This window comes from Silene latifolia, chromosome Y, assembly GCF_048544455.1.
Source record: "Silene latifolia isolate original U9 population chromosome Y, ASM4854445v1, whole genome shotgun sequence".
NCBI classification, from domain to species: domain Eukaryota; kingdom Viridiplantae; phylum Streptophyta; class Magnoliopsida; order Caryophyllales; family Caryophyllaceae; genus Silene; species Silene latifolia.
Genome location: NC_133538.1, coordinates 333,914,469 through 333,941,682, shown reverse-complemented (window position 1 = coordinate 333,941,682; position 27,214 = coordinate 333,914,469). Strand labels below are relative to the sequence as shown.

Sequence of the window (27,214 nt, the reverse complement as noted above, 5' to 3'; positions counted from 1 at the left end):
TTATGAAATTGGGATTCATGGTTTCTACTATTTGGCAAGGCTAAATCTCAATTATTAATATAGCGAGAGGTCATGTCAATTTATCATCTATCACGTTTTAAGTGAACTAAAGCGGTGAACTATGATAATTATAATTGACACGGTCGATGACTCGATTAAAATTGAATGCATGTTTAGATATGGCGATTTAACGATGCATGCAAACATATATATAAAATGCAAAGCATAAATATAAAGTCCTAGTATGGCCTTCCTAAAATAGTAAATCTAATAAACTATTACAAATTCGGAAACCAACTCCTTGATTCCTTGAACTTCGGTCTTGGCACGCATCTCGAGGTAAAACCATCTTCATGTAGACTCCGGGAAATTACAAAATAATAAATAAAATTACATAATTTCCAATTATACATTTGTAATAAAAATAAATCTATTAAATTACAAAACGGTGATACGAGATCACAATAATTACAACTGAATCGATATTCCCATGCATTTCGGGTAATACCAATTAAAACTAAGGCCATACTAAGTAAAATTATATAATTCAAAAATTATATAAATCAAAAAAATATGACAATCATAAATTAAATGCAGCATTATAATATGTATGAACATGCTTAATTTTATGCTAAATCGCCTTTTAAGAGCCAATATCGTATATTTTATCGGTTTTTATGGATTTGCGTGATTATAAACTTGTCAAAATCACAAAATGTTACATAAATTCATATTTATGTTCAAGTTAATTACCCTAACCATCTTGGGACTCAAAACTTAGACTTCACTAACATTTTGACAATAATTCAACTTGATTTCTTAATATTGTTCATAATGGACCCAAAAATACAATTTTATATTATAAACTCCAAATTAAATTATAATAATTTCAAAATTTGAAATTCAAACTCTTGAACATTCTGGAAAAATTCTATGACATTCATAATGTTCAAAACTTAGGTTAAAAATTTCGAAAATTTTCGAGAAAAACTATGTTGCGGTTTATCGATTTAATCAAATATGACCATTAAAATATGAGAAAATTAATTTTAATCAACTTTTCACTTTTAGATCTGAAATATGGGATAAAATGCAACATATGACGTTTTTCTTTAGTCATGAAATATGTTTTAGCATTATATACTAAATTAAAGCCACTATTTATCGAATTTTTACTCAAAAATTCATAAATCATGCAAAACGAGTTCAATCCATCTAGAATTTTTACACACGCTGAGTAAAATGCATGTAACAACATATTAAATTTTCATGACCAGATTCGAAATATAATTCATATCAACCTAATAAACCCTTTAAATTCGATTTAAACTCAAAAAATTCATATTTTATGCAAAAAAACTTAGTTTTTCACGAAATTTAACATGCAACCAGTAGATTATATTTCTGAAATCAGAATAGATATTTTTCGTCCAAAAATGACATTTTTCTCATAAAAATCACATTTTAATGCCAATAATATATATAATGAACAATAAAATCCATAAATCATTCCATATGACCTAAAATCCATTTAGGACCAGAAACTTTTAACATGCAAAATTATTTCGTGATTTATCAACATAAAAGACAAATTTCAAGTTTTATTCGTTAATTGTATTATCTCGGAAAAACGATCCCGATCTTGCATGCAACAACCATAAAGCTCTGATACCACTTGTTGGAAATCATATTTTTGCATATCACATATAAAAGTTTAAAGTTTTAGTCATAAAAACTTAAGGATCTTATGCATGCAAAACAATTACAAGAGTAAAGAAAGACAGTTCCTTACACTCGAAGTTTCGGCAATATGGGCACTAGTAAGGTCACCTACCTTAGCTAGTTCTTGAGCTTTCCTTATGGATGAACAAGATTCAAGTGTAGAATCTCTTCAAATTTCGGTTCAAGAGGGAGTAATGTGTGAGTTTATTTTGCTCTTAAGCTTTCATCAAAACTAGAGAGAATATATAATTTTTCATCTTACAAAAATTGAGACTAGAATGAATAATATTCAATGAGGAGAAAACTCTTTCTTTTCTCTTATGGGTGGCCGAATTTTTGGCCTTAGGTAGCATGCCCAATGCTTTTCATTTTTACTCTTCACAAGAGACTAGGCATGCAATCCTATTTTTAGGTTGATCTTCTCAAGATGTTTAGCCTTGTTAGGATATGCCCTAGGGTTATCATTGTGTTTGTTGAATAAAATAAACTAAACAACACAAACCCTTAATGCCCCTCCTAATTTCGGTTACCATGTAAAATGGTGGTCCATTTTATTTTTGTCATTTGTCAATTGTGAATATGTGACATGTTACATGACATGTTACATTATAATGCATTTTTAACATATTAAAAATCATCATATTAATAAAATATGTCACATACAAAAATAACTAGTAATTTATAATTACTTGTACCAAAATGGGTCATATGATTATAAATCACATCTACATGTGGTTACAATAAATTATTCATTCTATTTTTAATTGTTTCATAAAGAATAAATTAATCTAAGTATTAAAATAATTCGATTACTAAGACCGAATCTTATTTAATCAATATTGCAATAAGAGACGTAATTTTACTCACAAAATCACTTGTCAATTTTAAGGAATTTAATTAACCCTTATCGGCATACGTTTAATTAAATAATCAATTAAGAGTATTACCCTATAGGTATGACCTTAGGGGATCAACTGGTCACCACCGTCGTACGACAGTAACATCAAACTCTAGTCAGCCAATCATTACCGATATGTGTGGACCAGTTGACTATGAAGTATTACTTTCCCTATGTATTCTTTAAAATAAGATTTAAACATATGATCTCAATATGATCAACAATGTGATCGCATTATTGTCGGGGACATTCCAACAATCTGGACTAAAGCTACACAATTTTGGACTGAAATTACACAATTTTGGACTTAAGTTACACAATTTGGACTAAAGTTACACAAATTTGGACTAAAGTTACACAATTTCGGACTAAAATTACACATTTTTGGACTAAAGTTACACAAATTTGGACTAAAGGTACACAAATTTGCACTAAAGTTACACACTTTTGGACTAAAGTTACACAAATTTGGACTAAAGTTACACAATTTGAAATAAATTTACACAATTCATTTATTTTGAGTCATTGATATTGTGCAGTTTCAATCATTTTATGAATGTAATTTTATCATTTTATGAGTGTAATTTTAGTCCACAAAAGTGTAACTTTAGTCCACAAATGTGTAATTTTAGTCCATTGAGAGTGTAACTTTAGTCCATTGATAGTGTATATCTTTTATCATTTTATGAGTTTAGTCCACAAAAGTGTAATTTTAGTTCATAAATGTGTATCTTTAGTCGACAAATGTGTAACTTTAGTCCACAAAAGAGTAATTTTAGTCCACAAAAGAGTAATTTTAGTCCACAAATGTGTAACTTTAGTCTACAAATGTGTAATTTTAGTCCACAAAAGAGTAATTTTAGTCCACAAATGTGTAACTTTAGTCTACAAATGTGTAATTTTAGTCCACAAATGTGTAATTTTAGTATACAAAAGTCTAATTTTAGTCCACAAAAGAGTAATTTTAGTCCACAAAAGTATAACTTTAGTTTATTGAGGTTGTAATTTTAGTCGATGACGATGTAACTTTAATCATTTTAAGTCATTTTTATATGAAAATTTGAAAAAAAACCAATATAAAATATAAAAAACAGACCAAAACAACAAAATTGAAAAAAAAAAAGAAAACGCAAATGAAAAAAAAAACGAACCAATGAAAATTATATTTTATCTATTTAGTAGATCTAAGATCAAAATAAAAAAAACTCACAAAATAAAAATATGATTTGAAACCCGAAGTATCAAAACAAATTGTATAGCAAGACGATATTTGAGAAAAAATAAACAACAAAAAAAACTAACAAGACCCAAACATCAAATTTTTTTTTTAAAAAAAAAAAGAAAATGAACAAAAAAAACGAGGTCGTGGTGGTGGGGTTTGAGGCAGTGGTGGTGTCGGGAGGGTGGTGAATGAGGAATAGAGGAGTGAATGATTTATTTGGATTTTTTATTTATTGGGTTTGTTGGGTTCTTTTTTCCTTGGTTTTTTTTTTTGAGAGAATAGGGAGAAGTGAGATATAGAGAGAGAAGGAGGAGATGTGATAATGAGATGATGAATGATAATCGAGGAGGATTAATGTAGTTAATGAGCAAATTAGAGGGAGAGCTCTAAATTAGAGCATTAACCATCTTTTTTTTGTTTTCATCTTTGCCCTCCATTTCCAAGGTCCAAAGGCCCTTAATAAGACTTATGGACTCAAAGTTTGGAGGTGGGCTTACTTGATCTTATCTCTCTCTCTCTCTCTCTCTCTCTCTCTCTCTCTCTCTCTCTCTCTCTCTCTCTCTCTCTCTCTCTCTCTCTCTCTCTCTCTCTCTATCAATCTATCTATATATATATATATATATATATATATCTGTATATATATATATATATATATCTGTATATATATATATATATATATCTGTATATATATATATATATATGTATGTATATATATATATATATATATATATATATATATATAGAGAGAGAGAGAGAGAGAGAGAGAGAGAGAGAGAGATTGGATTTGGTGATTTTGGTTCTTATGGTGAGTTGTGAGTTGGGGGAATCTCAACCATTAGATTAAATTAGAGATGAGTGGCCAAGATTAATCTTAGTTGTCATATAAAAGTATTATTATTTAATTTATTTTCTCTTTTTTCTAGTGCTACTCTTTTTTTTTTTACTTTAATTTTTTTCTCTTTTTTTTTACCTCGTGTTATTATGCTTTTTTTTACAACTTTGATTTTTTTTTCTCTTATGTTTTTCTCTAATTTTCTCATTATGTTACCTTTTTTTCTTTTTCTTTTTGTACCAAATTTTTTTTTGCTTGAATTTTTTTTCACTCTTATTTTTTTTACCTCGTGTTATTATGCTGTTATTGTGCTTTTTTTAACTTGATTTTTTAACGACTTTGATTTTTTTTTTCTCTTTTTTTGTTTACCACATGTTATTGTGCTGTTATTGTTATTGTGATGTTATTCTGCTGACACTTTGATTTTTTTTACGACTTTAATTTTTTTTTTTTTTTCGTTTTTACCACGTGTTATTGTGCTGTTATTCTACTGTTATTCTGCTGTTATTGTGATGTTATTCCGGTGTCACTTTGATTTTTTTACTACTTTGATTTTTTTTCTCTTATTTTTACCGCGTGTTATTGTGCTGTTGTTCTGATGTTATTATGATGTTATTCCGGCGCCACTTGTATTTTTTTACGACTTTGATTTTTTTACTCTTTTTTACCACGTGTTATTATGTTGTTATTCTACTGTTATTCTGCTGTTATTGTGATGTTATTCCGGTGTCACTTTGATTTTTTTTATTGCTGTGATTTTTTTTCTTTTTTTTACCTCATGTTATTGTGCTGTTATTCTGATGTTATTGTGATGTTATTCCGGTGCCACTTTGAGTATTTTTTACGACTTTAATTTTTTTACTCTTTTTTACCACGTGTTATTGTGCTGTTATTCTGGTGTTATTGTGTTGTTACGCCGGATGTTATTGTGTTAAATATCAGGCTTTGTCCCAGATTTTGTCCCGATCAAGGTTAATGGAGATAAAAAAGTGAGATTACGTGGGAAAATGGTGGAGGTGAGTGACGCGATTTCCATGACGCTTGAGATGGCTAACTCTTGTTTTAACTTTTAACAATTCCGGCAAAGGCATAGAATCCACTGATGAGCTTTTCGACTCCTGCAATAAATTAAAGAGATCAACGAGATGCAAAAAAATCAGATCAACCCGTGACCACCAAACTTTCTACCTGTGGAACCCGAGCAAGAAGCAGAAAAGGTAGATCTCAGGCACCAAGACATGGAATAACATCACAATAAATTCCAAAAGCAAATTCGCAGCATTATTCACCAGTAAGCCAAATATATCAGCAAAAAAACTCGAACAATTACGAAATTCTTCGAACCTGAGTAACAATCCTAACTCAAGTGGTGACAGCAACGAATTCCGAAAGCAAATTCGCAGCATTATGAACAGCCGAACATCCTAACGCTAATACGATATACATTCATACTAACATAACATAACAAAACAAATTCAGCTCATTATTCACCAGTAAACCTAATATATCAGCAAAAAAAACTCGAACAATTACGAAATTCGTCGAACCTGAGTAACAATCCTAACTGAAGACGATTCTGTCTCAGCATACCGATCGCAATTCGCGGCAACAGCAGAAGAACCGTAAAGCTCCTTCTTAAGCTCAGCCGAAATCATAGCACACTTAACGCTTTACCAACCACATCCTTCTCGCCATTATTCACCGCCACTTCCATCTCCACCTCACTATCGTCCTCCTCGTCATCATCATCATCAAACGAGTCAAAATCCGCCTCCTCCTCATCCTCAGCCGCTACCGCCACCGCTTCCTCCTCATCATCATCATCGTCAACAATAAACCTCCGGCCAGCGCGAAAACTCCTCCGAACATGACCGACATCATCATCCTCCAAATCGTCATCAGAAAGCAACAATCCGCCGGAATTCCAATACTCCTGCGACCGCTTCGTCGATGCTGTACAAAATCAAAAGAATCCGTCATAAAAATAAAAATCAAAATAACTGATTTAAAAATCTAATTGAGAAATTAATTCATTTTCCGATGAGCTTCCAGAACGAGCTTTTTTAGGGATTGAAACTCAAAATCAAAATCATAACTGATTTAAAAACATTCCGCCGCCATCATCGTAATCTTCATCATCCGTCATGATTCGACGTCGTCACATGAACATGATTTGACTTGGCTGTTTGTTAAATTCGATCGTATAGAAAAGTTAGAGCTCCTCAAATGTTTTCTTTTCTTTTGTTTTGATCGTAAACGAATGTTGTCAATAAATGCATAACTTAAGATAACGAACCGAGTGTGAATTTAAAGCAGGTAAAGCAGGTAAATTTGGAGTCGCTACAATTTTTCATTCATTCCAGGAAGAAGAGACTTGGCTGACTTTGTTTTCTTTTGTTTTGTTTTGATGTTCAATCTCAGCCGTGGATCTATCTTATCCAATGGTTTAAATTTTCCAAACTCACAACTCACCATAAGAACCAAACTCACGAGATCCCGCCTCTTATATATATATATATATATATATATATATATATATATATATATATATATATATATATATATATATATATAGGCGGGATCCGGTGAGTCCACCTAAATATTTGAGTCCATGAGTCCATCCACAATATCACGCGTAAGGCAAAAGAATATCACGCTGAATATTGACAGAAAAATGGCGCTTAAACTTCTAAAACAAAACAAAACCGTTCACTTTTTTTAAAACTGTTTCTCTCTCTAAAAATCACACAAAAACAAATACTCCCTCAAAAATCTCACTAAAAATCCGCAAAAATCTAAAAATTCAAAGACGATATCAACTTGATATCAATAATATAGATTCAGTCGTTCAATCCTTTGCATAATATCAGTTGAATTTCGAAATTAGGTTGAAAAATCGTCGAGGTACGATCTAACCAGTTTCTATTACATTTTTGCGATTTTTGTTCATCTTTTGCAGTTTTAATTTGATTATATATATTGATTTTGTTCTTAATTACTGCAAATTGAGTTCAATTATATGATAAAAATAGCATTTAAGCACTAATTTTCGACTTGTTAATGAGTTTAAATGCATACTTTCAAGTTGTTGTTGTATATTTAGACAGTGTCTTAGTTGTTAATGAGTTTAAACAGTATTCCGTCGATAACATGGATTCATTAAACAAAAAACTATGATCGATTGTAGTTGTAGATGATTATTAGTTGTTTTGTTTGTTTCAATCGCGAAAAATAGGGTTAACTATTGTTCAATGTGAAATTTAGTGTTAACCAGTAAATTTGGACTTGTTAATGAGGAATGTCTCGTTTTCTGTTGATACTATTAAGAGTAGGTAGTGATACTATTTAAATTTGATAGTTGTAGATGATTATTAGTTGTTTTGTTTGTTTCAATTGCGAAAAATAGGAATGTCTCATTTTCTGTTGATACTATTAAGAGTAGGTAGTGATACTATTTAAATTTGATAGTTGTAGATGATTATTAGTTGTTTTGTTTGTTTCAATTGCGAAAAATAGGAATGTCTCGTTTTCTGTTGATACTATTAAGAGTAGGTAGTGATACTATTAAGAGTAGGTAGTGATACTATTGTTCAATGTGAAATCTAGTGTTAACCAGTAAATTTGGACTTGTTAATGAGGAAAGTCTCGTTCTCTGTTGATACTATTAAGTGTGATACTATTAAGAGTAGGTAGTGATACTATTTAATTATGATAGTTTAGGTCAATTGATGCATTCCCCAATATTTCTTTAACCAGTGAAACTGTACAGCATGAGGTGTGACACTGTTAAGAATTGGTAGTGATACTATACTGTAAATTGATACTGTTGTTTATATGATCTAATACTATTAAGCACAGAATGTGATACTAATAAAATTTTAAATGCGATTGTTACTAGCAAGAAATGGAAGCGCGATTCTGGATGAACCTAACATAACCATTAGCGAAAAGAGGCCAATAGCAGCAATTCATAATGTTGAAGAAACAACATTAAAGCAGTATAAACGTAGGAAAACAAAGAATAACAAAGAAAACAATACTATGGAGCTGGTAGAACAAAACACGAACAAAGAAGTCGCAATTCAAGAAGTTGAGCAGCCTAAACTACACAAAAAGAAGGGAACATAATTTCAGACTAAGTGTAGGCCAAAAAAGTTGGTTGAGTTGATTAAGAACTTAAATGAAGAACAACAGAACGCTGTAAGGGATATTGGATTTGGAGGTTTGTTAAAGTTAAAGGTAACGCAACTACTACATGGAATTCTGAATAGGGTCTTGAAAGCATATGACTGTTCTAGCAATATGTTTAGAATAAAAAAGTTGGATTTTCTGCTTTCAAAGCATGATGTCCATGACATGTTTCTACTACCTAGGACAGGTGATAAAGTAACCACCACAAAAAGGGGGAATGCCACTAATGTGATTGACACCAAAATGAAAAATGATTGGAGGATGAAGTTTGGTGTGAAAGGTACTTCTGCTCCAATTAATGTGAAGGATGTGCATGATAGATTGATGGCGTGTCGAGGTGGTGATGAGTTTAAGAGAATGTTTGTTTGTATAGCATGTCCATTTTCCTAGCGCCAAATACAAATAAAACCCTAGATTTAAAACTTGTTAAGTCTGTTGTGGATGTGAATAAAATTAGAGACTATGATTGGTGTGATTATGTCTTTGAAGAGATGACTGCTAGTATTAAGGGATGGAAAGAAAAAAAGAAGTCGAATATCACCGGTTGCCTACTAGTGATTATGCTAGCCTACTTCCATAGGTTCAATTTTAAGGGCAACGCTATGAAATACACGCCATCGCTAATCCAACATTGGGATGATCGAGTCGGCATCAAGAGTTGAAGATGAGAAACAAAAAGCAATATTGGGGAATGCACCAATTTGAAAATTGAGTAACCAATCTATTTATCACATCAAGGTCAGGAGACAATACAACATTCCTATGTATATTTATGATTAAGTCTGAAGTCACATTACAGTATGTTTCTTTGAGTCTTTGATGAAGATAAAATTTGATTGCTAACAAGAGATGATTAATTTTTCGGAAGAACCTAGGAGATGAGACTTACACAAACCTCTCGAGAAAGATGATGATGAAGTGAACTGAAGCAAAACAGGGCTACATCATGATTAAGCTGCCTAAAGGAGTTGAAACCGATAAAGAAATCAAAGCAAGAGCAATGGATGTAAGTACTAATGTCTTTTTGTTGTCCTTACAATTACATCTATTCCTTTTCTTCTTACTTTGATATTGTTTTGAACACATTGTGATACTTTTGTTTACCCAAGTTGATATTGTTTTACCATAATCTAAAAACTGCCAGGGAGACTAAATTTTGTTAATGACAATGATATTTTATCAAACTGTGATATTGTTCATTCATTTTGTGATATTTATGGTGGCTATTTGTGATATTTTTCATAATAGCAACCAATTGTAATGCTTATGATATTGATTCACAATAAGACAAATAGAGTGATATTGTGTCACATAAAGTGTGATATTGTAAAACAATATCACATGGGACACGTGATATTGTTTTAAGGAGCCATATTTGAATTTGAATTGGATATGGTGAGACATTTCTACTTTTATCATTGATATTGTTATGTATTATGTATGATATTGTTAGCAGTTACTATTGATATTGTTCTTAAAAACAGTTCTTAAATTCAACTGTGATATTGTGCATACTATTGTGTGATATTGTTACATCTTAATTGTGATATTGTCTCCCAAAAAATGAATATGAATCACTTTTTTTCCCTAACATCTACAAGCAAGTGTAATGTTGTGATATTATTAAAGAATAATGGTGATATTTTTTCAATAAATTATGATATTGCTGTGAATAAATATTTAATACTCTTGTTTAATATTTTTATTATGTCATTTGGCAGAGTGCTCATGAAGCTTATCTGCGTATAAAGAGGGACAACGAGTTGTTCTTTTCAAGATTTGTACATAACATGAAGAAGTTCATCAAAACGAAACCCATCAATTCAATAGATGAAAGAACTACTTCTACCCAAACTGCTGCCACAAAAGACTGTAGTAAAGATGTTGAAACTGAAAAAGAAGCTGCTGAAGAAAACACTGATAATTGTGATAGATCAGAGAAGCAAGAACAAGATACTCCCAATACACAAACTTTGCCTTTCATGAAAGATATTGGATATCATGCCTTTATGGATGGGTTGATAACAGGGTCTTATGAAAGGGCGAAAGCAAGAGAAGGGCTTCCCTCGTTTGATGTACTAACTGACATGTTAAAAATTCAGTACGCGGAATTGAACAAAAATATGGAGGATGTACAGATCAAGATCTTCAAATCAGCAGTGATCACGAAGAACAAGGTGAAGAAATTATTGATATTACAAACTTGAATAGTGCTGATGATGTAAAAAAGATGATGAGGATTATGATATGTATTCAAATTTGAATGACATAGTAGACAATATTGTTTTCGGAGAAGGACGGGCTAGTGAGGATATGAATCGTGTTACAACTCTTAGAGCCAGCACGGAAACCAGATAATGAAACCATTAATGAAGAGACAAATGTGTTGACTCAGTTGAATGAAAACATTAATTTGGAAACAAATGAAGGTTTGGGAGTTATGAAGACAGTCCAAGAGGCACACAATGAGGTGGGTAATAATGGTTCAACAAATCAGGAGGACATTGATAGAGAGAATTTGGAAAAAAAACGAGAATGTTGAAGATGAGGTTATCAATAAGGAGGTAGATATTGCTACGGGGAAAAAGCGAGAGAAGGAGAAGGACAAACAGGTTACAAATGTTGTGACTCAATTGGAGGAGGTTCTTCCAAATGTTGATTTTGGAGTAACACAGACTGTTGAAGACAAAACAAATGAAGACGTTCATCATGATACAACATATCAGCATTGTCTTTGAAAAAGAGGCGAGAAAGAGAAGGCCAATGAGGTTCAAGAAGTGGCGACTCAATTGGACGAGGCATTAATCGATTCAATTCGGGGAAGGGAGTTGAAAAAGATGTTGTGATTGATAAGGAGCCTGTTAAAACAGTTGTTGTGGTTGATAAAATGAATGAGGATAGTAATGTGGTGACTAAATTAAAGGAAGTTGTAACAAATCTTTGGTTTAGATGCGGCGAGGGAAGGGAAGTATCATTGAATATTTGTTGCACTCAGATGAGTACACCTTGGCCGGCCGATATGGTACCTCACAATTTGGGGTGTAGTTTTCAATGTGGTTTGCCAGTCAAAGATGATATCCTTGTATCGAGAATCGATGTTGAAGCGGCAATTTATTTGAACTGTCTTGAAGAATCGGAAGGACGTCATGGATTATTGCTTCCTTACGGACCCTACATTCAGCAATTTGTAAGTCACTCTTTAAACAATTTTTTAAATGTAAGATATGAATTAATTTGCACCATATTAGTACTTTAAAAAAATAACTAATATGCTAATATTTTTGCTAAATGGAATAGAGAAATTGTCTGCAACTTTGGAACTTTCCATTGTATACAAAGGGAAGATATTGAGTCCTTGTTGCCTAACACGAAGATAGAAGCAGTGGTAATTGAAGCATGGGCAATATTGCTCAATGAGTTCCAAATTGCTCAAAAGGGAAACGACAAATTGACAAGAATTTTCTATGGCATTGCCCACTCGGTATGGAAACACACACACATTTATCATCTTTTAAATTAGGTATTGTAGAATGTGTTTTATGGAGATTAATAAGATGCCCTTATGAACAACAGGGTGATATAGAAAAAATCTTAAAATTCGATGAAGATAATATTGATGAATTGGCAAAACTTAAGCAAACAGTATATGACACATGGGACACGTGGTCAGCTCTTTTTAAGGAGCCGCTGAATTTGAATTCAGATATGGTGAGACTTTCTACTTTTATCAGTGATATTGTTATGTATTATGTATGATATTGTTAGCAGTTACTAATGATATTGTTCTTAAAAACAATTCTTAAATTCAACTGTGATATTGTGCATACTATTGTGTGATATTGTTACTTCTTAATTGTGATATTGTCTCCCAAAAAATGAAAATGAATCACTTTTTTTTTCCCTAATATTTGACAGTGTGATATTATTATGTACAATGGTTGACATTGTTTTATAGCTTCTTAAAAATAACAACAATCAATAGGGATTTAAAAGTCTGTTAACATTGATATTGTTTTGGTACAGGCTCTGATATTGTTGGGTACACTGGTTGTTATTATTTTACAACATACAAAAAAACTTCAGAGGGACAAAAAATATTATTAAGAATGATATTGTCTAGTATGTACTGTGATATTTTTATTCATATTTTTGTTAAATTGTTTCCTAATATTATTTTCATCTAAAGGTGTTCATACATTTGGTCTACGAAGAGCACTACGTCTGTATCTGTGTTGATTTGAAGAGGCAGAAAATGTTCTATTTGGACAACAGAGAGTATGATGAATTCCAAGACGAGGAGCACGTACACATGGCTCATATGGCTGTAAGTACAATATTGAAAACAAAGAACTAATGGTATAATGGTTTTGTTCGATAAGCTTGAAATTGAAAAGTTGTTTACATTAATCATATACAGGCGACTCTTTATGGTGACTACCTCAACACGAAAGGTATTTAAAGTGGGCTAAAGGTGAAGGACTACGAAATGAATAATGTGAAGTTTCATTGGCAATCGAAAGAGTTGAACCTGGACTGTGGACTATTCATGATGTTTCACATGATGTTCTTTGTTGGTGAGCCTTTTGATTGTGAACTAAGCGATGCAAACATGAGACAGGTATACAGGGGAGAGGTGGCAGCAACGCTCGTATTGAGTGATTTGAATAAAGATAGGAGTCAGGTCTGGAAGAGAGTTACGACCTTTACTGCCACAAAAGGTATACTGTTAACTAAGTTGCTGGCAAAAAGACAAAGAGGGAAAAAACAAAGCAAGAGAGAAAAAGGTGGGAAAATGATGTGACCATAATTGGCGCATATTTAGCCCCCGAATTACCCTTGTTTCCATGCTTTTTAGTGCTTATTTGGGTCATTTCTTATCTTTAGTTCTTTGTTTTGCATATTCTTTGAGATTTTGATCCCTTGGTAGGAAAGGAGTAAGAATCTTGCATTTTCATGGCAAATCGAGACTAAATTGATCAAATTCAATGACCAAGCATCAAGGAGAGACAAGATTAGAAGGCCTTTGTACATATCTTAGTAGAAGAGCAATGTTGAGAAAAGATCCTTGAGTCCCCAAGGAAATCCCCAAGGAATTTATGAAGAAAAGGGAAGAAAAGAAGAAGTTACCACGCTATTGGTGACAATCCGAGCGGATTGTCAACAATCGCCCGTCCTGCCCTTGCACAATCCGAAGCGTCCCAGCTGGAATCCGCTAGGATTCCCCCTCAAAGCAATCCGCCCGGATTCCCAGAATCCGCTCGGATTCCATCGCCCAAATCCGGCCGTCCCGACCTTAATCCGCCCGGATTCCTTCACAAAGACGGGTTTGTCTTCTTCAAGCTACGAAAAGAGAAGCCCTTCTCTCCAAAAATACCGGCTTCTCCTTGCTCAACTTAAAAAGTGTAATTACTAGTTTAGCCCTTAGTTAACCCTAATGCATCCTCCCTAATTTTCACTATAAATACCCCATTAGTCTAATTAGAGGAGCATGTTCTTCTTATCAATAATTAGTGTAGTTAATATCAATCAAATCTCTCTTCAATATTGTAATCAAGTATTAATCAAGTTTTAATCCAAGTTTTAGTTCTTTAATCTCTCTTTTGTTCATCCTTTATTTTGGGTAATTGAAGATTATTTGGGTTATTATTGGGAGATTGACAACCTCTTAATCTAGCATTCAAGTACATCTATTATTCTTGCTTTATTATTGGAATCATTAGTAGGTATAATCTCTTAATCCATTTTTAATTATTGTTAATTACTTTCATTTATTCATCATGTTTCATATTGTTGGTATGATTGACAACTTTGCTAGCATGATCAACATGATAATGAGTGAGTAGTCTCTTAGCTAGGTTTAATGGGTGATTAGGGGAAACCAACATGGGGAATGATTCATGCTTAAATTAATATGCTTTCATATCTTATTTGCTTGCTTGTTTTGATCTCAACTCATGCACATGTTATATTTGATGAAATGCTATGCCTATGAATCCTTGCATTTACTATCATCTCCTATCTTTTCAATGAGACTTGTAAGACATAACCCAACTCGAGTCTCATTAGACCATGCATGTTGTTGAGTAGGAAAGATTAAGTCGACTTGTAGGTGTTGTACAATCTAATCGATTCGGCTCCGGGACCCAAACTTTCCTAGGATTGTAAGATATAACCCAACTCAATCCATCACAACAATAATTGCTTGCTTATAATTTGAGAACATGTTTGTATGATCATATCCCATGATTCCCCTATGACCCCATGACACCCTAGTGCCTTTAATCAATTGTTTACACCCCTTTAATTCATCTTGCTTGTTTATTTTCATTGTTATTCTAGTTTAGTAACCTTCTACATCAACCCAATTTGTGACACCCCTTAGACACCACTAGTTACAATAGAAATCTCATTTCAACTCCCGTCCCTTGGGATCCGACCTTTACTTGCCTCTTTACTAATTGTAGAGTTGCTTGTTAAGCTATAAATTGTGTTTTGATTCGACCGTGACCAACGACCACATCTATTTACTTGTGAATACGAAACGGACCGATCAAAAATGGCGCCGTTGCCGGGGACGGTGTTTGTTTGATTTAGATTTCCTTATTTGTTATTAGTTGTGTCTTTCTTCGCCTTGAGGAAGTAAAAATCCTCAAGGTTTGTTCTAATTGTTTTTGAGTTGTTTGATATTTTGCATGTCTAGAAGGTTACAAAGTGATTTGTTACCTTTTGACCGTGAAATCGAAAGAACCTTGACGAACAATAGGAGACTTGTTAGGAGGAATTTGAGAGGTGTTAGTGAAGTTGTTCAACCCACTAGTGAGTTTGTCAATCCTTTCGCAATAGAAGGAGAAGAAAACCCATTACACAATACCCCACAAAATCCACCTACAATGCCAAAATTCTCGTCACACTCATACCCACCGAGGAGAATCTACCAAATGGTACTCCTACACCGCAACATCTCACCGGAAATTTTATTGCCAAGTCCGCCTTCATCCAACTAGTTGAGAGGAGCCAATTCGGGGGAATGCCTAGTGAGGACCCTCATTCTCATATGGAAACCTTTTGCGATTATTGTGATGCTATCTCTCAAACGGGCGTGACTCAAGACCAAATTAGATGGGTCTTATTTCCTTTTTCCTTAATCGGCACCGCAAAGCAATGGTTGAAGGGCCTTGATAAGGCCACCATTGGAATAGATTCTTGGAAGAAGTTGGCTCTAGCTTTCTACAAAAAATTCTACCCACCGGAAAAGACCAACATGCTAAGAGCTCAAATTACGGGTTTTAAGCAAAGGGATGAAGAGTCTTTGTATGAAGCTTGGGAGCGGTTCAAGGGAATTTGTCGCTCATGTCCTCACCATGGACTTAGCAAATGGTTTTTGGTGCAACAATTTTGGAATGGTTTATATGAAGATTCTAGGAACATTCTCAATATGGGATCGAATGGGATGTTTACCGAGGTTGATGACAACCAAACTTGGAGCAAAATTGAAGAGATGGCAATCCACAATTCACAATATAGTAGGCCTCGCAAGGCTACTAGAGGAGGAAAGTATGAAGTGGACGCCGTTACTCAATTAGGTGCCCAACTAAGCTCCCATATCGATACAATCAACTTGAAGTTTGAACAAGCTATGGCTAGACTTGAGGAAAACTCAAAATCATCGAAGCATCATGTCAATGCCATGACGGCCTCCTCATCAATCCCAAGTGGGATATGTGAGAATTGTGGAACTTTGGGTCATGACCCAAGTGAGTGTAGGGGAACAACCGAACAAGTTAATGCTTTCCAAGCATACAAAAGTGGTACCCCTTATTCAAATTTTTACAATGAAAACACCAAGTTCCATCCAAATCTCTCATACAAAAGCCAAAATGTTCAAAACCCTCAAACAACATACACTCCACCACCCATGAGAAACCAAAATCAAAGACCCTTTTACAATCAAAACGAAGGTTACCAAAATCAAAATCCATACAATCACCAAAATGACCAAGGTTTTGATGTCCAAAAAGCGGTCCTCCAAATGCAAAAGAATCAACAAGAATTTTTCACCCAAATGCAAAAAGATAGCCAAGCAAAAGAAACCACCATCAACAACATTCTAGCTCACACCAAGATGTTGGAAACACAATTGACTCAACTAGCATCTTCAAGCTCACAAAGACAAAAGGGGCAATTACCACCTCAAAGTAATCCCCCTAGACATGAAACGGTTAGTGCCATTCACTTGAGAAGTGGTACAAGGTATGAAGCACCGAAGAAGCAAGTTGAGGATGAAGTTGTGGAAGCTAGTGAAAAGGAAGAAATTGTGCAAAACTCAAAAGATGGAGAATCATCAAAAGAAGAAAGTTCAAAGAAAAATGAAGACAAGGCCAAAGAGAAGGAGCCCATTGTGATTAGACTTCCTTTTCCAAGTCGTCAAGCCAAGCCCAAATTTGATGATCAACTTGGAAAGTTCATGGAAATTGTGAAGAATTTAGAAGTCTCAATTCCTTTCACGGAATTAATCAACCACGTTCCGGCCTATGCAAAGTACATGAAAGATATCCTCACAAAGAAGAAGTCGATCCGGAAACTTGAGACTATCGCCTTCACTAAGGTGAGTAGTGCAATACTTCAAGGGAGTTCACCTCCAAAGTTAAAGGATCCGGGAAGCTTCTCAATACCGTGTACCATTGGCGACACGACGATCAACAAAGCCTTATGTGATCTAGGGGCTAGTGTGAGTGTCATGCCGTACTCGGTGAGTAAAAGGTTGGGAATGGGAGAGCTTAAATGCACCAACATCACACTTCAAATGGCCGATAGATCGACGAAGACACCATTAGGGATATGGGAAGATGTCCCCGTGCGAATTGGGAAATTTTTCATCCCGGTGGACTTTGTCATTGTTGATATGGAGGAAGATTCCAACATTCCAATCATCCTAGGAAGACCTTTCCTACACACCGCCGGTGCGGTGATTGATGTGAAACATGGAGAGCTTACTCTAGAAGTGGGAGATGAAAGCATAACTTTTAATCTTGACAAGACCATGAGAGCTCCTCGTTTGCATGAGCCATGTTTCATGATTAATCATTATAGCCGAAAAGATGAAAGGAAGAAATCGGAACTCCAATGGAGGAAGAAAATTGAAGATGTTCCATTCAAAGAGCAAGTGAATTGTGACAAGGAGAGCTTGCAAAGCTCATCAAAATCAACCAAGGAAGAAGAGGATGGCCTCATTGGCCAAGAGAAGAAATTGGGAGAGTTGTCTCCATCTAAGCAAGAGATTTTCAATGATCAACTCAATGTAGTTTGTGGTCTTTGGGACGACGAGTTTGAAGGGATTTTTAATCCCTACATTGGGCATGCCATCGATCATGATCAACAACAAGGGCCACGGTGTATTGAGGACCTCTACCATAATAATGAACAACCTTTTGATTACTTTTTCAAGGTGTTGAGCAACATCAACAACACTTTGAACATGCCCCCTTGACATCTCATCAAGAATGAGAGTTTGGTGGAGTCCTCCCTAAACCACCACTTGTAAATATTTCTAACTCCCTAACTTACATTTCAATTCTTGTATTGCATTTTTGTCATTTTTGGATTTTTATTTACCTTGATCTAAATAATTGTCATGTAAGAGAGAAGTAAGGGAGGGACTAACAACTTCAATTGATGTGTAGTGCTTTACCTTAGTGTGGGGATGGCAATTGCCTAGGCTATTCATGCCTTCGTATTGCCCCCACAATGAAGAACACAAGCCTTGAAAGAAAGAATGGAAGAATGATAAAGGGAATGCGCTGTGCACGGATGGGGCGAATCCGTGTACACGGGGGAAGAATCCGAGCGGATTCCGGAGAATCCGCCCGTCTTATGCAATCCGAGCGTCTGAGAAAAGACGCCCGTCCCGAATCGAGCTGAAATTTGAAATTTTCTTGATGTTGAAGAATCGAGCGGATTCCGGAGAATCCGCCCGTCTTGAAGAATTCGTCCGTCTTGTGGAAAAGACGCCCGTCTTTGCGGTTGAGGAAAACAAGCAAAAATCTCGGACGTAAATCCGTCCGTCTTTGAAGAAATCCGCCCGTCCGTGTTCGTAAATCCGAGCGGATTGTACCAAATCCGCCCGTCTTTAGGCGAGCTTTTGCAAAGATTGAAGAAGTAGAATCCGCACGGATTGAGCCTAATCCGCACGGATTGCCTATGATTTTGAAATTTTCGGCTTCTTTAAAACCCCTCCCACCTTCATTCATTCATTCATTCATTCATAAACACTACCCACAACATCAAAACCCTCATCCTCTCCATCATAAAAACAAAAACCCTCAACAACATTCAACAAAAACAAATCAAACCACCCTTCCAACAACAAATTAATCACTCCTTCTTCAACAAAAATCAAAACCAAGAACAAAATCTTCAACCTTTGAGTCGATTTTTGTTTTCATAAAGGCAAAGCCTTTCACCTTAAAATCGATTTGGGCATACTACAAATTGAAGATTTTTTATTCTTTTCTTGATTAAGCTCATCAATGGCAAGGACTAAGGGTGCAACAAAGGCAACAAAGGCACCAAAGGCTAAGGCACTCTCACAAAGGCAAAAGGCTCTTCAAACAAAGAAAGCTTTGGCTATGGTGGTGGCAACACCAAACTTGGAAGTGCAACAACAACAACAACCTTCTATGGGACCATCAACATCCTCTACTCCGGTAATTAATCAACTTTTGCATTATCCGGAGGTAAATTTTATTTCCGATACCCATAGAAATACCTTTGTCAAGTTTGCTATGAAATCTATTCAATCCACCAAATTCATATGTAAAGATGCCTTGAAAAAATTGGGTGTTCTTGAACAAACAAAAGCCTTTTTCAAAGCCATGGGGTTGGAGAAATTGTTTAAAACAAAGGAATTGACATACCCCTCCCTTGTCTTGGAATTTTTAAGTTCTTTGAAAGTCACCAAAGTTGAGAATAGGGAAAATATCGAGTTTCGTCTAGCTAATATTAGTAGACGCATTACCTTTAAGGAATTGGGTGAAATTTTGGGTCTTAGTGATGAGGAAAGTTATTTCAAGAGTTATGGAAAGTATGACCCCGAACCTCTTTGGGAGGCAATCTCCGGGAAGAAATTTGAGGATTTTCATGCGTGTCGTGCTCTTTTGGTCCATCATCCGGGCATAAGAGTATGGCACAAGGTTGTTGGAAATACCATAATTGCTAGGAAAGACACCAATCATTTCACAAGACTCGATTTTATTCTCCTTGAATCGGCTTTGAATATCGGAAGAATTCACACCAAGCCTTACAATTCTTTGAGGCTATTGGTTGATAGATGGCTTAATGTTGATAATGGGAAGAAGGGCACGACCGTTATTGTCAATGGCGGCCTAGTCACGGTCCTAGCTAAGCACTTTGATCCTAATTTCAATAAGGATAAGAAGTACAAAGCAAAGGAAGGTGGCCACCTTATTGATATGCACATTATGATTCACAAGTTCAAGTGGGTTGCCCATAACCCCCTTGACACTAAATATGGATGGCTAACTAGTGAAGCTAGATCGTTCACCTTGCCCTCGAAGATTTGTCGCCTAAGCGTCCACCGGACCAATTATCTACTTCCCCTTTCCGAAGAAGCCGAGTATATCATTCAACAACAAAAGGGTGATCTTGAAACCCCCTCCTCTTCCATTGTCATACCACCTTACCCCTTTGAGTATGAAGAGTTCAAGCCGGAAGGAATCGAAATTGGGAAAGACTATGTGACTCTTCTCATGCAAGCAATGCACAAGCAAGCCCATGAAGATCGGAAAAATGCGTATTTGGCTCAATATCCACCCCTCCTACATCTAGCTAGGCAAGGACTCCTTGATCCATCTTGTCCTTTGCCTAGTTGGGCGGATAGAGAAGTCTTATTTCCGGGTGCATCTAGGGACGTGGTGGGAGATAATGAGGTTGTTGGAAATGATGAAGAAGTTGATGATAATATTGAGGAAGAAGCAATGGAAGAAGAAAGAAATGGTGAAGATGATGAAGAGGAAGATGAGGAAGAAAGTGAAGAAGCAAATGACAAGGAAAGTGGCAATGTGACCACTTCTCATGAGGGAAGTGGTGATGATGATAGCATGATGGAAGACTAGCAAGACTTGGAGACTCCTACACTCCCATGGTTTGTCTATATCTCTTTGTATTTTATTTCATTTTGATCATTTTTGGTTTAGTCCTAGCAACATCAAAGGACTCACACCTCGGTACCATTGAGGTGTTCTTATCTTATTGTTCCCATTTGTAAAATCCAAAATGACAAACTAGTTTCATGCATAGCATAGTGTGTGCATGAACTATACCCATCATTGGACATTAGCAATAGTGTCTCACTCAATTTGGGGAAGTTAATGCATACGCAACAGGAGGTAATCTAAATTATCCTCTCCGTCATAACAAAAACCATGCATCATGTAGTGTAGCTTAGTATTGAATTGCATTTAGTATAGAAATCATGCATCATCTTTGCATAATTTCCATCATTTTGGCCATTGAGGACAATGCCCATATTAGTGTGGGATGGGAATTCTAACATTTAACTCTTATTCAAAAACCCATAAAAATTGAAAAAATTTCAAAAATCATAAAAATTGAAAAAATTGAAAACCCAAAAACAAGTTCATTTCCTTTGTATATATTGTCTTGTATATATTGTGTTTGTTTTATCCTTGTTCACATTGATTGACTACGCCACATCCGAGACATGAGGATATTGAAGACCGCATGGTATGATCTTTCCAATCTCCTTTTTCCTCTTTATGTTAATGACTATGTGGCTTTATCTTGATTGATGCGGTATAACAATGTGAATCTAGGACTTGCATTTAGATCATATGTCATATTAGTTGGTAGAATCATATGCATTAGGATGTTTATATGTTAGTTGCATCATGGCATGTAGTTGCATGTTAGAAAAATTTTGCGAAATCGTCTACTTCGGAAGCTTGACAAGTGTATATAGGCCCTAGTAGATGCTTTTTCTTCTTAAGACTTTGCTTGTTAGAATACTTGTAAAACACCCTAGGATGTGTCATGCTAGTATCCTTTGACCCATGGATTAAGGCCGAGTCAAGAGTACCTTGTGGTGTGATAACTCCTTGGCTACCGTTTATTCCAAGGTGACCCTTGAAACCATGCATACAACCATCATTCATCCATGTTCTACCATATATTTTTGTCATCAAAGGGAATGGGCACAAAAAGAAATCAATTTGAGTTCAACGAAATGAAAAAGTGAAAGAAAGTTTGCAAAAATGCATCAAATGAAAAGAGCAAAAAAATAGAACTCCTAAGCTTCAAATACAAGCCACCCTCGTTACTAATTGGGGTGACTTTGAAAATGTTCAAAAAGAAATGCAAAAAAATTTGTCAAGTATTGAAATGCCAAAAATCAAAAAAGAAATGGCAAAGAAAGTGTTCTCAAATGTCAAATGCCACAAGAAATTGGGGGGAAAAACAAAAACGAAAGCAAACTCCCAAAGTAAAGCTCAAATATCTATTGATCCCTTTATCCATCATATCCATTTTTGTGCATGGTAGAGAGGGGACGACCCTTCTTCTTGTCTAAGCAAGAGGGGGAATTCCGCGATCCTCCAGTGTTTCTAACACCATAGGGAGTCTACTCTTGAGAAAAGCATTTAACGATTGAGGACAAAGGTACCCTAGCTTGACACAACTTGGAGGTGATTTATTGGTATCCTTCTAGGCTTAGTAGTTTGAACAAATTGCATCTATGAAGGATTGTGTACCCTTGAATTGCTTCCCTTGTAGATAATTTCCGCCACTTGATGAGGGAGTGGCTATTCTTTTTGTAGATGCATCCATTATGTGTTTTTGTGTGCTTAATGTTTGGATGTGTCGCCATTTTGGCAAGACCCACCTTGCCTTGCAAGAAGGCACCCTACCTCATGGTTGTCTTGTTGTGAGTTGAAGGGGCGGAGTGAGACCCGCTAATTGTCTCATATCGGCTATATTATTAGGATAGGTTAGTATTGGTCCTAGTCTTTGTCACCTCTTTACTCGGGACGAGCAAAGGTTCGGTTTGGGGATATTTGATGTGACCATAATTGGCGCATATTTAGCCCCGAATTACCCTTGTTTCCATGCTTTTTAGTGCTTATTTGGGTCATTTCTTATCTTTAGTTCTTTGTTTTGCATATTCTTTGAGATTTTGATCCCTTGGTAGGAAAGGAGTAAGAATCTTGCATTTTCATGGCAAATCGAGACTAAATTGATCAAATTCAATGACCAAGCATCAAGGAGAGACAAGATTAGAAGGCCTTTGTACATATCTTAGTAGAAGAGCAATGTTGAGAAAAGATCCTTGAGTCCCCAAGGAAATCCCCAAGGAATTTATGAAGAAAAGGGAAGAAAATAAGAAGTTACCACTGCTGATCGACAATCCAGCGGATTGTCAACAATCCGCCCTGCCCCGCCCTTGCACAATCCGGCGTCCCGGTGGAATCCGCTCGGATCCCCCTCAAGCAATCCGTCCGGATTCCCAGAATCCGCTCGGATTCCATCGCCAAATCCGCCGTCCCGACCTTAATCCGCCCGGATTCCTTCACAAAGACGGGTTGTCTTCTTCAAGCTACGAAAAGAGAAGCCCTTCTCTCCAAAAATACCGGCTTCTCCTTGCTCAACTTAAAAGTGTAATTACTAGTTTAGCCCTTAGTTAACCCTAATGCATCCTCCCTAATTTTCACTATAAATACCCCATTAGTCTAATTAGAGGAGCATGTTCTTCTTATCAATAATTAGTGTAGTTAATATCAATCAAATCTCTCTTCAATATTGTAATCAAGTATTAATCAAGTTTTCATCCAAGTTTTAGTTCTTTAATCTCTCTTTTGTTCATCCTTTATTTTGGGTAATTGAAGATTATTTGGGTTATTATTGGGAGATTGACAACCTCTCAATCTAGCATTCAAGTACTTCTATTATTCTTGCTTTATTATTGGAATCATTAGTAGGTATAATCTCTTAATCCCTTTTTAATTATTGTTAATTACTTTCATTTATTCATCATGTTTCATATTGTTGGTATGATTGACAACTTTGCTAGCATGATCAACATGATAATGAGTGAGTAGTCTCTTAGCTAGGGTTAATGGGTGATTAGGGGAAACCAACATGGGGAATGATTCATGCTTAAATTAATATGCTTTCATATCTTATTTGCTTGCTTTTTTTGATCTCAACTCATGCACATGTTATATTTGATGAAATGCTATGCCTATGAATCCTTGCATTTACTATCATCTCCTATCTTTTCAATGAGACTTGTAAGACATAACCCAACTAGAGTCTCATTAGACCATGCATGTTGTTGAGTAGGGAAGATTAAGTCGACTTGTAGGTGTTGTACAATCTAATCGATTCGGCTCCAGGACCCAAACTTTCCTAGGATTGTAAGATATAACCCAACTCAATCCATCACAACAATAATTGCTTGCTTATAATTTGAGAACATGTTTGTATGATCATATCCCATGATTCCCCTATGACCCCATGACACCCTAGTGCCTTTAATCAATTGTTTACACCCCTTTAATTCATCTTGCTTGTTTATTTTCATTGTTATTCTAGTTTAGTAACCTTCTACATCAACCCAATTTGTGACACCCCTTAGACACCACTAGTTACAATAGAAATCTCATTTCAACTCCCGTCCCTTGGGATCCGACCTTTACTTGCCTCTTTACTAATTGTAGAGTTGCTTGTTAAGCTATAAATTGTGTTTTGATTCGACCGTGACCAACGACCACATCTATTTACTTGTGAATACGAAACGGACCCATCAGAAAAACAAAGTTCAGACCCCGCTATCAAAGATAAAAGGTTATATTTTTAAACACTGACTTCTACATTGAATTTTTTTTTTATTATTATAAATACAAAATATATATTATATCTTTGTAATATTAAACGTTTCTAGCTCTGGAGAAGTTGGTTGCCGTTGTCGTTGGTAGCGGTAAAGGGGAAATCGATGGCCATGGACGACGTTGAACGTGGTGTGGTGATCCTAAATTTGAGTTCGTCTCAAGATTTATGAAGTTAAACAAGTCGTTGTGTGCAAACATGTTGACTACGAGGAAAGAAGTGATTGACTCGCCTATTGGAGGACCCCGCTATCAAAAATAAAAGGTACTTTAAAACATATATTTTTCTGCAACTTTTTTTATTAATGGTCTGATAATATTTGCAATGATATCTAAGTTTGACAAAAGAAATACAAAAGGTGATATTGTTGCTAGTGTCATGTGATATTGTACGTTAATGGGTTTGATATTGTTTTAGAGTAGAAACTGGTATAAAAGCATGATATTGTATATAATCAAGTGTCACATAAAAGAAAGATGTTCTGATTTTTGTTCACTAATTTTTGTTATTGTTGTGGTACATAGTGTGATATTGTTACATACACAGTATGATATTGTTAAATTGATTCTGAAAAATAAGTAGGGCTTTTAAATTTATAAATGTTGCCAGTGACATGTGATATTTTTTTTAAATGATTGTGATATTGTTTCAAATTAGACACCTTTTAAATAAGTGATATTTTCTAGTATTGGGGTGATATTGTCTACAATCAAGTATGATGTTCTGATAGTGGTTCAGAAGGGCACTGATATTATTTAGCGTGGACTGTGATATTATTTAGTGTGGACTGTGATATTTTTTATCAGGATCACCTTTTAAATATGTGATATTGTTTAATTTTGATATTGGTTATCAATGTCACGATTAGTCGACAATTTTTGAACATTGGTGTTAATGTTTTGAGCGGTGAGGTTGTTGCCAAGTTCGGTGATGATCAATACCTTGCAAGACAGGATATATTGTCGTTGCTTCCAACTGTACATGTCAACAACAATGTGATTGAATGTTGTCACTAATTCTGAATCACATTGAGCACCAAACCTGTGAAACAAGTTTATTGTTTTTTGGAATTCGACACATGGTAAGCTGACATTCTGTTTTGATTTATAAATATTCACGCTTTGATTAAAAATATCACTTATTTAAAATGTGATATTGTTGGGGTACATAGTGTGATATTATTGCATACACAAATTGATATTGTTTAATTGATGCTGAAATTAGATAGGGATTTAAAATTGATAAATGTTGCCAGTGACAAGTGATATTGTTTTTAAATGATTGTGATATTGTTTCAAAGTACACACCTTTTAAATAAGTGATATTTTTTAGTATTGGGATGATATTGTCTACAATCAAGTATAATGTTCTGATATTCGTTCATATCCTTACTGATATTATTTACCATGGACTGTGATATTTTTTAGAATGCCTTTGTGATATTGTTTATCGGTCACACTTCAGAAGCGTGATATAGCAAACGTAAAAGTGATATTGTTTATACATATTCACGTTTTGATTAGAATGTAGTAAATCTTAAATGTAAAGGATTTCTTAACTTATATATATATACATATATATACACTACAGGAATCAATAGTAGATGTTACTAAAGGCAAAGAAGCGAAGAGGGAAAAGATATTCGAAGAATGGGACAAATTCATAAGAAGAAACACAGTTCCATGTAACATGGAAGCAGATTTGGTTTTTATTCCGATGGTGTTGCAAGAACACTACTTCTGTGTTTGTGTAAATTTCAAAACCGAGACGATTGAAGTATTAGACAATACAAAGCACGACAACTGGGAGCAGACTGAAATATACAAGGCTGCAGATTCGGTGGTATGGTTTATTGATATTCTTGCTAGTGACATGTCATACAATGCGATATTGTGGCTAGGATAGGTTGAGTGTATGAGTAAATGAATATGATTGTTTGACAAAATAATGCCTAATAGTATAAATAATTATTGTAGGCCTATCACATGAGTGATTTCCTAGCAGGGAAAAATGTTGACATAGCGCATAACGTAATAGATTTTGATGTTGTCAACACGAGTTTCAATTGGCAAAAGAAAGAAGCAAACAATACTGAATCGGGAAACTTCTTAATGATGCACATGATTCGCTATGAGGGGCAGTTGTTTGAAGGCGATTTGCGAGTCAAAAGTGCGAGGCGCTATACAGTTAGAAATAGCGGCTTTACTTTTAGTGACATAAATAACATGAGGACAGCGCTGATTGGGAAAGTTAAAGAATTTACAAGGGGAAAGGAGAGCTTTTAAATAGATTGAAGGAAATGAGGAAGAATAACGAAGATGCAAAAGGCAAGGGCAATAAGATAAAAGCCAAGGATAATGTTGTTGAGAAGGACAATCGTGGAACAAGAAATAACAAAGGCAGAAGGTCCGCCAAAAGAGAAGCCCAATGT

The 27,214-nt window shown here is 35.1% G+C and overlaps 1 non-coding gene across 1 annotated transcript; it reads right to left on the bottom strand.

Moving 5' to 3' along the window:
- Positions 1-16,126: 16,126 nt before the first annotated feature.
- LOC141634548 (small nucleolar RNA R71) lies at positions 16,127-16,233 on the bottom strand. The gene has a single exon (XR_012539276.1). It is a non-coding gene; the product is annotated as a small nucleolar RNA R71 (small nucleolar RNA).
- Positions 16,234-27,214: the final 10,981 nt, after the last annotated feature.